We start from the raw sequence: 11966 nt of genomic DNA, 5'->3' as shown, positions 1-11966 counted from the left end.
AGGAAAGTGGAGAGTGCTTATAAAATTATATTCTAGAACTTAGGACCGCTAAACCTGCCTGTTGTCTTTGGCGTTTTGAGACGGGGGTGGGGGCTGAGGGGGGTGGTCTCTGTGCAGCCCTGGCTGTCCTGGAACTCCAGAAACATGTTTCCTGTGTGCTATCTTGCCAGCTTGATTGTCTCTTAGTAATTTGACATACTGAGACAGGTAATAACAAAAGATCTGCCTGGAGGAAGAGCTTATTAAAAATATTTTGAGCCAGGCACGCCTTTAGTCCTCCCCATCTATAAAAACAGATACATAACAAAACTTATTTAAAGTACCAGGTTCTTAAAAGACAATGGAGATACAGTAGCCATTCTGGCCAACTGTTCTCAGAAGTAGCAACTGCTTTTAAACCAGAGTTTGCAGCCCTACATAAGCAGGGCCTCAAAAAATTAGTTTAAGACTCAGAGTTGTTCCTCTCCACGGAAATCTTTAGTAAAAGGCGAAAGATTTATACGATCTGAAGAGAAACCAGAGTATGACCTCCTTCCCACGCCTACCAGCCTCGGACGCCTGCAACTCCCACATAACCAATGGGAACTAGTGCCACAAAGTAAGTCGTCAGTGACTCCTGCTTTCCTCTCACAGCAAGTCTCTCGAAGCCGCATCACTATTAAGAAAACAAAACCAAAAAGAAAAAAAGTCAAAGAGTTTTTACACTTTTAAATGAAAGCGCCGATCTGTGTGCAATGCATTGTGGGTATGTAAAAGACGTGGAGTCACCAGCCGGGTTTCCAAAACCCCAGCCGTCGGCCCTGGGCGAAAGCCGTATTTACCGTATTTACAGGAGTATACACACCAACCACAAAGTCGGACTTTTCCGGAAGCGGTCTCTGAAGTCCCATCCTTAGAGAGGGAGCTCCTGGCAGCTGACGGCTTCAGAGGAGGGAGCCGGTGATAGGTCGCTGCTGCCCCAGTAGGACTCCACACCCATGTGCATTTGGGCAGCACTCGATGGACTCGGGAGGTTAATAAGAACTCCATAACACCAACAAAACAGTAGATGAGATAATAAAATTTATAATTAAGAATAGGCCTCTGTGTGTGGTTTATTTGGGAGCTGGATGGTAGGCCCCCAAAAAGAGTAAAATATCAAAAACAACATTTGGCTGTTCAGTTCTTTATTAGAATATCAAGTGTTTTAGACAGGCAAAGTAACACAGCTTCACAGAGTTAAACAAATGCAACATAAAAGAAGGCCTCATTAAATAAATGTTCTACACCATAAACAAATGTAACACATCTTAAAATGACATTTTACAACAGTTTCCTTTTTTTTTTTTTCCTGGTTTATTTTTTTGAAATAGGGTCTCATTGTAATCCAGACAGGCCTGGAACCCACCGTATAACCCAGGACAGTGAATTTGTTTGGAAGCTGGTTATGCCAGGCATTTTGTCTAAAATGCCTGGAGTGTTCGATTAGACTGCCAGGAAACCAGAACAGGAGGGAATCTGGAATCTCTGCCTTCACTGCATATTTTGCTCTGCTTTGGGCCAGCTGCTCACTCCAGGATATAGGTAACTAATCGCCCAGGGAGTATTGGTCTGAACCTTTGGCACTGAGATCATGCCATTCCCTTTAATGCTAAAGGCACAAAGGCACTTAAGGAATCTTGCTGTCAAGGTCTTTTGTTTGTTTTGTTTTTGTTTTTCAAGACAGGGTTTCTCTGTGTAGCTTTGCGCCTTTTTCCTGGAACTCACTTGGCAGCCCAGGCTGGCCTCAAAATCACAGAGATCCGGCCGGTTCTACCTCCCAAGTGCTGGGATTACAGGCAAGAGCCACCACCACCACCTGCCCAAGGTTATTGTTGTTGTTGTTTCGGATTTTTTTTTTTTTTTTTTTTTTGCCATATTATATTCTAAACTCCCCCAAAGTGGCTAAAGTTATCCAGTTGTTGCCCTAAACCTAGTCACCTTTGATTCTAGGAACAATGGGACGTCAGAGAACTGCAAAGATGGGCAATTATCCCCTATGACAATCATAGCAATCCCCCTGCCTCTGCCCCCTAAGTGCTGACTAAGTTACAGACACGGGCCATCACACCTGATTTGTTCTTCAGGGCTCCACTTGTACTGATGGTCAGGGTCTGAGTCATGTGTTTCCAGGATCCTGGCATTTTCCAGAATTAAATAGGTACTGAGGGGTTGGCTGGAGGTTAAAAGTTATTGTTGCTCTTCCAGAGGACCTGAGTTGGATGGTTCACAACTACCTGTAACTCTAGCTCCTCTTTTAAATTTCCCTGGACACCCACATACCCAGACAGACACTCACCTACACATGGCTCAGCAGTCAAGAGCACTGACTGCTCTTGCAAAAGTACCAGGTTCAATTCCCAGCCCCAACATGATGGCTCACAAACATTTATAATACCACTTTCAGGGGATCCCATGCCCTCTTCTGATCTCCTTAGGTACCAGGCATGCACATAGTGTATAGACATACATTCCAGCAAACCATCTAAACACATACAATAAAAATAAATCTAATAAAAAAAAAAACTTAAAAAAAAAAAAAAACTAAGGTGGTTGTGCATGCCTTTAATCCCAGCACTCTGGTGGCAGAGGCAGGTAGATCTCTGAGTTCAAGGCCAGCCTGGTCTATAGAGGGAGTTCCAGGACAGCCAGGGCTACAGAGAGAAACCCTGTCTTAGAAAAAAAAGAAAAGAAAAAGAAAGAAAGAGAAAGACACTAATGAGAAAGATTCAGTATTGAGGGAGAAAGTGAAAATCTAGGAAAGAGGAACCATTGATAGGAACTCTGGACAAAGAAATGGGGTAGAGAACAGTGGAACCACTTTTCAGATGAGAGTGCAGATGTTACCACCCCACCAGAGTGGTCATGGTTTTTTGAATGGTCCTCATTCTGACTCCATTGACACTCTCCATCTCTTGATCAGCCTTCCTTTCAGCTCTACCTTTTCAGCATTTACCCTGTGCTGAAGTGACAGAGGAACCAGGAAACTAGAGCTGCACGTGCTGGCTCACACTGTTCACCTCAGCTCTCAGGAGGCAGGCTAGGTGTGAGTTCAAGACCCACCCCAACTACAGAATGAGATCCTGTTTAAAAAATCTATAAAAGACTGGGCATGGTGGCGCACACCTTTAATCCCAGCAGAGGGAACAGAGCCAGGTGGATCTCCATGAGTTCAAGGCCAGCCTGATCTACTTTTTTTGTTTTTGTTTTTTTGTTTTTTTGAGACAGGGTTTCTCTGTGTTTTTTTGGTACCTGTCCTGGATCTTGCTCTGTAGACCAGGCTGGCCTCAAACTCACAGAGATCCCCCTGCCTCTGCCTCCCAAGTGCTGGGATTAAAGGCAAGTGGCCACCTACAGCCTGGTTTAAATGTGTCTATTCAAATGCTAAACAGGCAGGTGCCTGGCAGATATCTTGAGGAAGTTTTTTTTGTTGTTGTTGTTTTTTTGTTTTTTTGTTTTTTTTTTAAACACATACAGTGTTCTCTCTGTATGGCCGGAAGAGGGCACCAGATCTCATTACACATGGTTGTGAGCTACCATGTGGTTGTTGGGAATTGAACTCAGATCCCCAGGAAGAACAGGCAAAATTGATCTTAAGGCCAGGCGGTGGTGGCACACGCCTGTAATCCCAGCACTCAGGAGGCAGAGGCAGGCGGATCTCTGTGAGTTCGAGGCCAGCCTGGTCTACAGAGCTAGTCCAGGACAGGCTCCAAAGCTACAGAGAAACCCTGTCTCAAAAAATAAATAAATAATTATCTTAACCGCTGAGCCATCTCTCCAGTTCCAGCCTGGTCTACTTAGCAAGTACCAAGACATAGCCTAGTGAGCCACACAGAGATTCTGTCTCAAAAATAAATAATAAATAAATAAAAAGGGAAGCTGAATGCGATGGCTCACATCTGTAATCCCAGCAACTGGGAGACAGATGCTAGCAACCAATACAGGTTTTAGAGCAGCCTGTTGCACACAGCGGATTCCAGGCCAGCGAGGATATGAAGTGAAATCCTGCACGCTGAGGTAGGAAGGCAGCGAGGGAAAAGAGAAAACCAGGAAACTGAGCTGAAGGCTGGATGTTACTTGGCATGTCCCTGCTCAGGATTTTGGCAAGGGCCACTGCTGTCACGAGTGTTCCACAGCACCTACCTGAAAGGACCCCCAAGACCAGGTTCTCAGCACAAAGGAGATGTATTTGCCCCAGAGGGACAGAGGACAAGGATTAAGAGACAGAAACAGGAGATAGAGGATGGAGAAGGGAAAAGGGGGCAGGGATATTTATCCTGGAGAGACAAAGGACTGCTCTGGATAGCGAGGAGACATGTGGTACACAGGAAAACGCCAGTTTATAAAGGTATAAGGGAAACCCTGTGTTAGGATGAGGTGTTTAATTTTAATTGGGTGTGTTAATTAGGGTGGCCAAAGGGAGCTTTTGATTGCCGGATTTTACTTCCATAGCTGGACCTTGGTAGTCAGCCTCAGGAGGAAGTGGCCAAATAAGGGACCTTGGTGGCTAGCTTTAGGAATGTAATCTAATGGTTTTTAGCGTGGCAGAGGGGATGGAGGAGGAGAGCAAGGCCTGCCAGAGTCACATGCTCACGTGGGCTAGTGTCCCTTCACTACCTTCAACCCATGACCACAGAAGGGACCCACTTCAGTGAGCAGAGCAGATGCACTTCCTCATCCACCAGTGGTGCAACACCTGCCCTCCTCCCTCCCACAGCTGACCCCTCACCTCCAACTCCTTCCTTTCAGCCGGTCTGTCTCTCTCTATTGGTTTACTCCTAAGACCAAGTTGCAGGCTAGCAAGCTCCAGGGATCCACCTGCCTTTGTCTACTGCCTGTCCCCCTCCCCAGCACTAGAGTTCAGACCCCAGCTAGCTCCTGCACAGTGGTGCTGAGATCCAATTTAGGTCCCTGTACTTGATCATCGATCACTCCCCAGCCCCTAGAAATACATACCTTTTCATTATGTGAAAATGTGTCTTATCACTGAGCTACCTGCCTCAGCCCTTTAGTGGAGGGTGGGTTAAGGAAAGGCTTGGTTTCTTTCGATGGTCTTGTTATGGAACTGAGTCTGGAACTCTGTAATCCTCTTGACTCCACCTCCTGAGTAGATAAGACTACAGCCTAGTCATCAGTCCCAGGGGTGTGGGGTGTTGTTTATATCATATCTTGTAATTATTTTTAAATATGTATATGTGTTTGCAGATACTCGTGGATGCTGGAGTTACAGATGAATGACCGGAATCAAACTTGTAAGTGCAATATACGTTTTTAATTTGCTTGGTCATCTCTGCAGCCCCTGCTGTTTCTTCCTCTTCCTCCTTTGTGTGTGTGTGTCTCTTGCGTATGTGTGTGTGTGTGTGTGTGTGTGTGTGTGTGTGTGTGTGTGTGTGTTAGACCGTATTTGGTTTTAACCTAGGTCTCTGGGTTATCCAGTCTCTGGTTCTTGGTCACACAAGTTAGTGTTGGGTATGAGCTCCCTCTTGATGGGAATATAGGAATGAACCACCTACACCAATCCTGGCTGTTTGTAGTCTTCACAAAAGGAATACAGAACTTGTAACTTAACAGAAAGCATACTCATAGCAAGTCACCCATCTATTGTTTTTGTTTTATCCTCCCAGGTGCTGGGATTACAGGCACCCGGTGAGGTCGAGGCCAGCCAGGCCTACCAAGTAAGTACCAGCAAAGGCACAAAGCTACACAGAGAAACCCTGTCACGAAAATACACACAAAACAAAAACAAATACTCTGGCTGTGATCAACCTTAGAAAGCAAAACAGGAATGGAACTTAAGGTAAGCAAACCAATGCCACTCACTGCTGCTAAAATAACTAAAGATAACCAGGAAAATACGGGACAGACAACAAAACACAGAAACATAAGGAACCCCACACAAAAGCAAGAAAACAAACGTACTAGAGAACCAATGTACAAACATGAAGACTACAAGTACAATCTAATTTTGGACCGGAATTACTAGCCCTGCACAAGCAGGACCTCAAAAAATTGGGTTAAGACTCAGAGTTGTTCCTCTCCACGGAAATCTTTAGTAAAAGGCGAAAGATTTATACGATCTGAAGAGAAACCAGAGTATGGTAATGGGAGTCTGCCAAGGGTACTCGGCCGACTGTAACTCCTAAATAACCGATGGGAGGTAGTTCCACAAAGCAAGTGATGATTTCTGCTTTCCTCACACGAAAGTCTCTGAAAGCTGCATCATTATAAAGAAAATAAAACGAGAAAAAAATAAATAAAAGAGATCCATTTAAATTTCGCACGGGGCTGAGTGCAATGCATTATGGGTATGTAAATATGCTGTTACCAACCTCAGGTGTCCGGAAATAGAGATTTCAGTTTCCCGGAGTAGACATTGGGCCGACGCCAGGTGGCAGTGCAGAAGCCAGATTCATGGGACGGTAAATGCCTGGTCCTACTACAAAAATCAGGTTTTATAATTTACACCAAGTAAAAGTTCTTTCTCTTTTTTTAGGGGAGCGATATTTTGATTTTGCTTCTTGAAATTTTGAGACGGTGTCTCACACTGTCCCCTAAGCTGGACTTGAACTATGTAGCTAGTTGGGCCTGGGAAGTTGAGCACAATTCCCTTTGCCTCAATCTCATGAGTGCTGGGCAGCCATTAGGGAGTCTCCTGTATCCAGGCTGGCATTGAACTCTCCTCATCACCTAGGAAGATCTTGAATTCCTGATCCTCCTGCCTCTGCCTACTAAATGTTGGCAGGACAGTTATATGCCCCACACCCAGCTTAAAAATTCCCTTCATTAGTTAAAAATAAAATAAGCAGGGGCGGAGTTTGTCTAGCAAGCAGGAGGCCCTTTTTCGTTTCCCAGCACCAAGAAATAAATATAAAAATAAATAATCAAATCTTGAAACTGGTTATTCTAATACATTCGTTTTCTAAAAAATGTATTGAGAAGAAGCAGTACTTTTTCTAGGACACAGGAATGTGTGTTGAGCTACGGATAACAAAATATTTACTGACACAGGCCAAGCTGTGGATCCGGCTGAGGATCCAGAAGAGCAAGGTGGTAATTGCAGAGAGGTACCTGATGTCGGGACTTATTGAAGGAAAGGAAAGCTGAGGTGAATGACACTCTGGGTGAGCTTTCCATGGGCACCCTGAGCACGGGACATAAGGAAAGATACAGCATCATGAGAGGCAGAGGCAGAATGGTGGTTTCTTTTTCCTTCTCCTGGTTCTACAGGGTCTCAATATGTAGAATTGGATGTTCTGGAACTTGCTATGGAGCCAGGCTTGCCAGGGACACATAGATCCACCTGCCTCTGCCTCCTGCCGGGATTAAAGGTGTGCACTACCAACCCAGGCCAGAATAATGGAGTCTTGGACAGAGAGAGGACAGCCCTCACTTCCGGAAGACAAAGTGCGATTCTGACTCTTACAGGTTTTGGGAGTGGGCAAGCTCCATACTATGGAATCTAGTCTGGTGTGGCCTGAGTGCCAGGAGTCACAAGGCAGGAAGACACTAGATTAAAAAGCAAAATTATAATTCAAGTCTGTCCTTGGTCTAGGGCTGAGGTGCTGGCCCTGCTCACAGTTGTGAGGAAGGGAGAGAGCTGTAAGCTCACAGCTCATCTGATCTACTCTGGCTCATAGACAGTTGCATAGACGCATGACCTCAATTCTGGGAGTGGGGGGAGAGGGAGGGAGAGAGAGGAAGGAAACTGGGGTCTGTGATCCATTTGACCTTGATGGCAAGAGGAAGGCACTGAAGAGTTACAAAGCAATCCCAGGACCTGGGAGGATGAGGCAGGAGGATTGTTCACAAGCTCAAAGCCATGTTCTTCATAGTGAATCCCAAGCAGGCTGGTCTGCTTTTCTGTTTTGCTTGGGGTTTTTTGTTTGTTTGTTTTTGTTTTATTTTTTGAGAGACAGGGTTTCTCTGTGTTGCCCTGGTTGTCCTGGAATTCACTCTGTAGACCAGTCTGGCCTCCAATTCACAGATATCCACCTGCCTCTGCCTTCCAAATCCTGGGATAAAAGGTGTGCGCCACCATGCCTGGCTGTTGTCTCCTTATTGGGCCTGGGATGAAATTTAAGTACTGTGACAACCTGGTATTTTGTTTAGAAGAAAAAAATGCTGCCAGTCATGGTGACAAGTGCCTTTAATCCCAGTGATTGGGAGGCCGAGGCAAGTGGATCTTTGCATGTCTGAGGCTCGCCTGGTCTGGTTTACAATATCTAGTTTCATACAGCCAGGGCTGTATAGTGTGACCCTTTCTCAGAAAATCAAAAAAATTAAAAAAAAAAAAAGCAAAAAGCCCAAATAAACAGCTGGACAGTGGTGGCACACGCCTTTCTTTAATCCCAGCCCTCAGGAGGCAGAAACAGGCAGATCTCTGTGAGTTCAAGGCCAGCCTGGTCTACATAGTGGAAACTCTGTCTCAAGAAATTAAAAAAAAAAAAAAAAAAAAAAAAGCTGAGTCAAACTTCTGCTGAAGGCTGGATATGACTTGGGATGTCCCTAAATCCACTGGTTTCCAAGGGCCTCTGCTGTCACTAAAACAGAAAAGGAACTCATAGATGGGTATTACCCATACCCCTCTTCTGCAGTATAGTAACCAACCACAGCAAAGAAAAACACCAAGAAAAATTACATGCACACTTCACCAAAACAGTAGAATTTTTTTGTTCTGTATCTTTTTTCTTTTCCATACTAGTTGTTCTGTATTTTTTTATTGTTATTTTTGAGACAGGGTTTCTCTGAATAACAGTCCTGGATATCCTGGAACTTACTATGTAGACCAGGCTGGCCTTAAACTCACAGCGATCTGCCTGCCCCTACTTCCCAAGTGCTGGGATTAAAAGCACACACCAACACCACTTGGCTATTTTTAAATTTTTGAGACAGGGTCTCATTATGTAGCCCTGGCTGGCCTGGATCTCTATATTGACCAGGCTGGCCTCAAACTCAGAGAACTACTTGCCTCTGCTACTATGCCCTCATAAATATATATTCTTGAAAAATACTTAGAGAGCTATTTATTTTGTGTGTATGAGTGTTTTGCCTAATGTATGTCTGTCTATACATCACATGTATGCCTGGTGCCGTCAGAGGTCAGAAGAGGGTGTCTTGGACTTACAAATGTTTGTAAGTAGCTGTATGGGTGTTGGGGATGGAACTAAGTCATCTGCAGGAGCACTAAGTGTCCTTAACTGCTAAGTCTTCTCTCCAACCCCAATAAATGTGGTTTTAAAAAGAAAGAAAGGAGGCAGTGGTGGCACATGCCTTTAATCCCAGTGCTCAGGAGGCAGAGGCAGGTGGATCTCTGTGAGTTTGAGGCCAGCCTGCTCTACAAAGCGAGATCCAGGACAGGAACCAAAACTACAGAGAAATTCTGTCTCGAAAAACCAAAAAGAAAGGGGACTGGAGAGAAGTCTGAGCTGTTACAGCTGTTAAGGGTAATGACCACTCTTCCAGAGAACCTGGTTGCTTACTTTATAACAAGACCCTGTCTCAATGCTAGGTTTAAATTGTTTTAAACAGCTAAGCCTGGAACTGTAGTTTGTTTGTGATCCTAGCACTTGGGAGGGGAGATAGAAGGATCAGGAATTCAAGGTCAGCCTCAGTATATAGTTCTAGACAAAAACAAAAACAGAGAGAGAGAGAGAGAGAGAGAGAGAGAGAGAGAGAGAAGAAGAAGAAGAAGAAGAAGAAGAAGAAGAAGAAGAAGAAGAGAAGAGGCAGGCTTGGTGGTTCAGGACTTTAAGCCAAAACTAAGGAGGCCGAGGCAGGTGGAGCTCTGTGAATTTGAGGATTTGAGGTCTAGTTGGCAAACATAATGAATTTCAAGTCAGCCAGAGCTAAGACAGTGAGAACTTGTCTAAAAAAAAAAAAGAAAGAAAGAAAAACAAGGTCACCCTTGGCTACACAGTGAGTTAGAGTCCAGTGCAGGATACTTCAGAGTCTATCTCAAAGAAGAATTGTTTGTGACTTGAGTGGTCGGTGGCCAAGCTAGCTGCCGTACCCAGCCTCCTCTTTCCTTGTTTATCTGCATGTGTCCAACTACAGTTTCCATAGGCTCTACTCTGAGGCATACGAGATATGTTCACGGACAAGAGGGGATTTTTCTTTTATATTTTAACTTTATTATTATTATTATTATTATTATTATTATTATTATTATTATTATGTGTGTGTGTGTGTGTGTGTGTGTGTGTTTGTAGCCAGAGGACAACTTTCAGGATTTATTCTCTCCCTCCATCCTGAGTGTTCCAGGGACCGACCACATCAGCCTTGATGCCCTTCTCCTCCCCCTCCTCCTCCTCCTCCTCCCCCTCCTCCTCCTCCTCCCCCTCTTCCTCCCCCTCCTCCCCCTCCTCCTCCTCCTTCTCCCCCCACTGCTGTCCCTGCTTTTCACTTAATTACATTTTTCTCATTCATTGTGTGTGTGTGTGGTGCATGCATGTGCACACCTGTGGAAGCATTTGGGAGTTCAGTCTCCACTATGTGAGTTCAGATCAAACTCAGGTCATCAGGCTTGGCAAGGCCTGGATAGACCAACAGCTAGACATTATTTCTTTTTGCGGTGGGTTGGGGAGGTGGTTTTTTGTTTTTGTTTTGTTTTTGGTTTTTGAGACAGGGTTTCTCTGTGTATCCTGGATCTTGCTCTATAGACCAGGCTGGCCTCGAACTCAGAGGGATGCTCCTGCCTCTGCCTCCTGAGTGCTGGGATTAAAGGTGTGGACGACCACACCCGGCCCAACGAGACACTATTTCACACACACATACACTCTCTCCCGTAAAAGTGTGAATGCACAAGGTCCTGGGATCGATCCCTAGTACCACAGAACAAAAAGACTTCATCTTACAGTATAATGACAAAAATCCCAGCATTTAGGCAGCTGAGACTGCAGTTCATCACCACAACATTTTTTGTTTTGTTTTGTTTGTTTGTTTATTGAGACAGTTTCGTGCAGCCCAGGCAGGCTGGCCTTAAACCTGCAGCGTAGCTGAGGTTGGTTTTGAAATGATTCTCTTGTCTTCATCTATCCAGAGCTAGGATTATAGGCATGAACTACCATGCCCCGCTTCCCCCGTATTCTTTTCCGTTTCATATTATTTTATTTTTGAGACAGGGTTTCTCTGTGTAGCCCTTGCTGTCCTGGAACTCACTCTTTTATTTATTTATTTATTTATTATTATTTCTTCTCTTTCTTTAGAGGGAGAGAGCGCGGCGACGGGTATCCTCAGCCCCGGGATTCCACGGCTGCTGGGGTTGGGGGGCGGCTGTAACACTCGGGGTGGGGTGGATCGGCGCCCGTGGGTGATGACCCCTTCCCCTTAAGCCTGCAGCACCCGGTATTCCCGGGCGGTCTCCCATCCAAGTACTAACAAGGCCCGACCATGCTTAGCTTCCGAGATCAGACTACGTCGGGGGCGTTCAGGGTGGTATGGCCTTAGACGTGGAACTCGCTCTTTAAACCAGGCTGGCCTCGAACTCAGAGATCTGCCTCCGGAGTGTTGGGATTAAAGGCGAGCGCCTGGTACCTGGTACCCCACCCCCATGTTCTCAACAGAAAAATTGTCTGAAGGACAGGGACTGTTTGTCTTTTCGTTCTACTATTTCTGCCTAGCACCATGTCGAGCACACCAGCATGTGGCAGACACTCAAAACTATGTTAAATTGGTGTCTTCGAAATATTTTAGACATTTCAAAAAGCAAGCATCAAGTATCTGGTGTCGGGGTTGGGGATTTAGCTCAGTGGTAGAGCGCTTGCCTAGCCTCAGCTCCACACACACAAAAAAGTATCTGTTGTCTTTAAAGTCATCGAGCTACTTACTAAAGAAGTCAGGATTTGAACCCCTGTCTGCAGAACCACAGGGCTCTCACTGTAAGTTTCCCAGTGGTACATAAAAGCAGAGGGTCGAACTGGTGTTAAACTGGCAAAGGGATAAGGGCCTGA

At 45.2% G+C, this 11966-nt stretch overlaps 2 non-coding genes and 1 pseudogene across 2 annotated transcripts; all 3 read right to left on the bottom strand.

Annotated features, from left to right (window-relative positions):
* Window positions 1–409: 409 nt before the first annotated feature.
* LOC118579078 lies at window positions 410–525 on the bottom strand. Its single transcript, XR_004944436.1, has one exon. It is a non-coding gene; the product is annotated as a U5 spliceosomal RNA (small nuclear RNA).
* A 5474-nt stretch (window positions 526–5999) lies between these two features.
* LOC118579079 lies at window positions 6000–6115 on the bottom strand. Its single transcript, XR_004944437.1, has one exon. It is a non-coding gene; the product is annotated as a U5 spliceosomal RNA (small nuclear RNA).
* Window positions 6116–11346: 5231 nt separating this feature from the next.
* LOC118579019 lies at window positions 11347–11465 on the bottom strand (annotated as a pseudogene).
* Window positions 11466–11966: the final 501 nt, after the last annotated feature.

The sequence above is a fragment of the Onychomys torridus genome, chromosome 2 (genome assembly GCF_903995425.1).
Source record: "Onychomys torridus chromosome 2, mOncTor1.1, whole genome shotgun sequence".
NCBI classification, from domain to species: Eukaryota; Metazoa; Chordata; class Mammalia; order Rodentia; family Cricetidae; genus Onychomys; species Onychomys torridus.
This window is presented reverse-complemented; position numbering and strand designations above follow the sequence as displayed.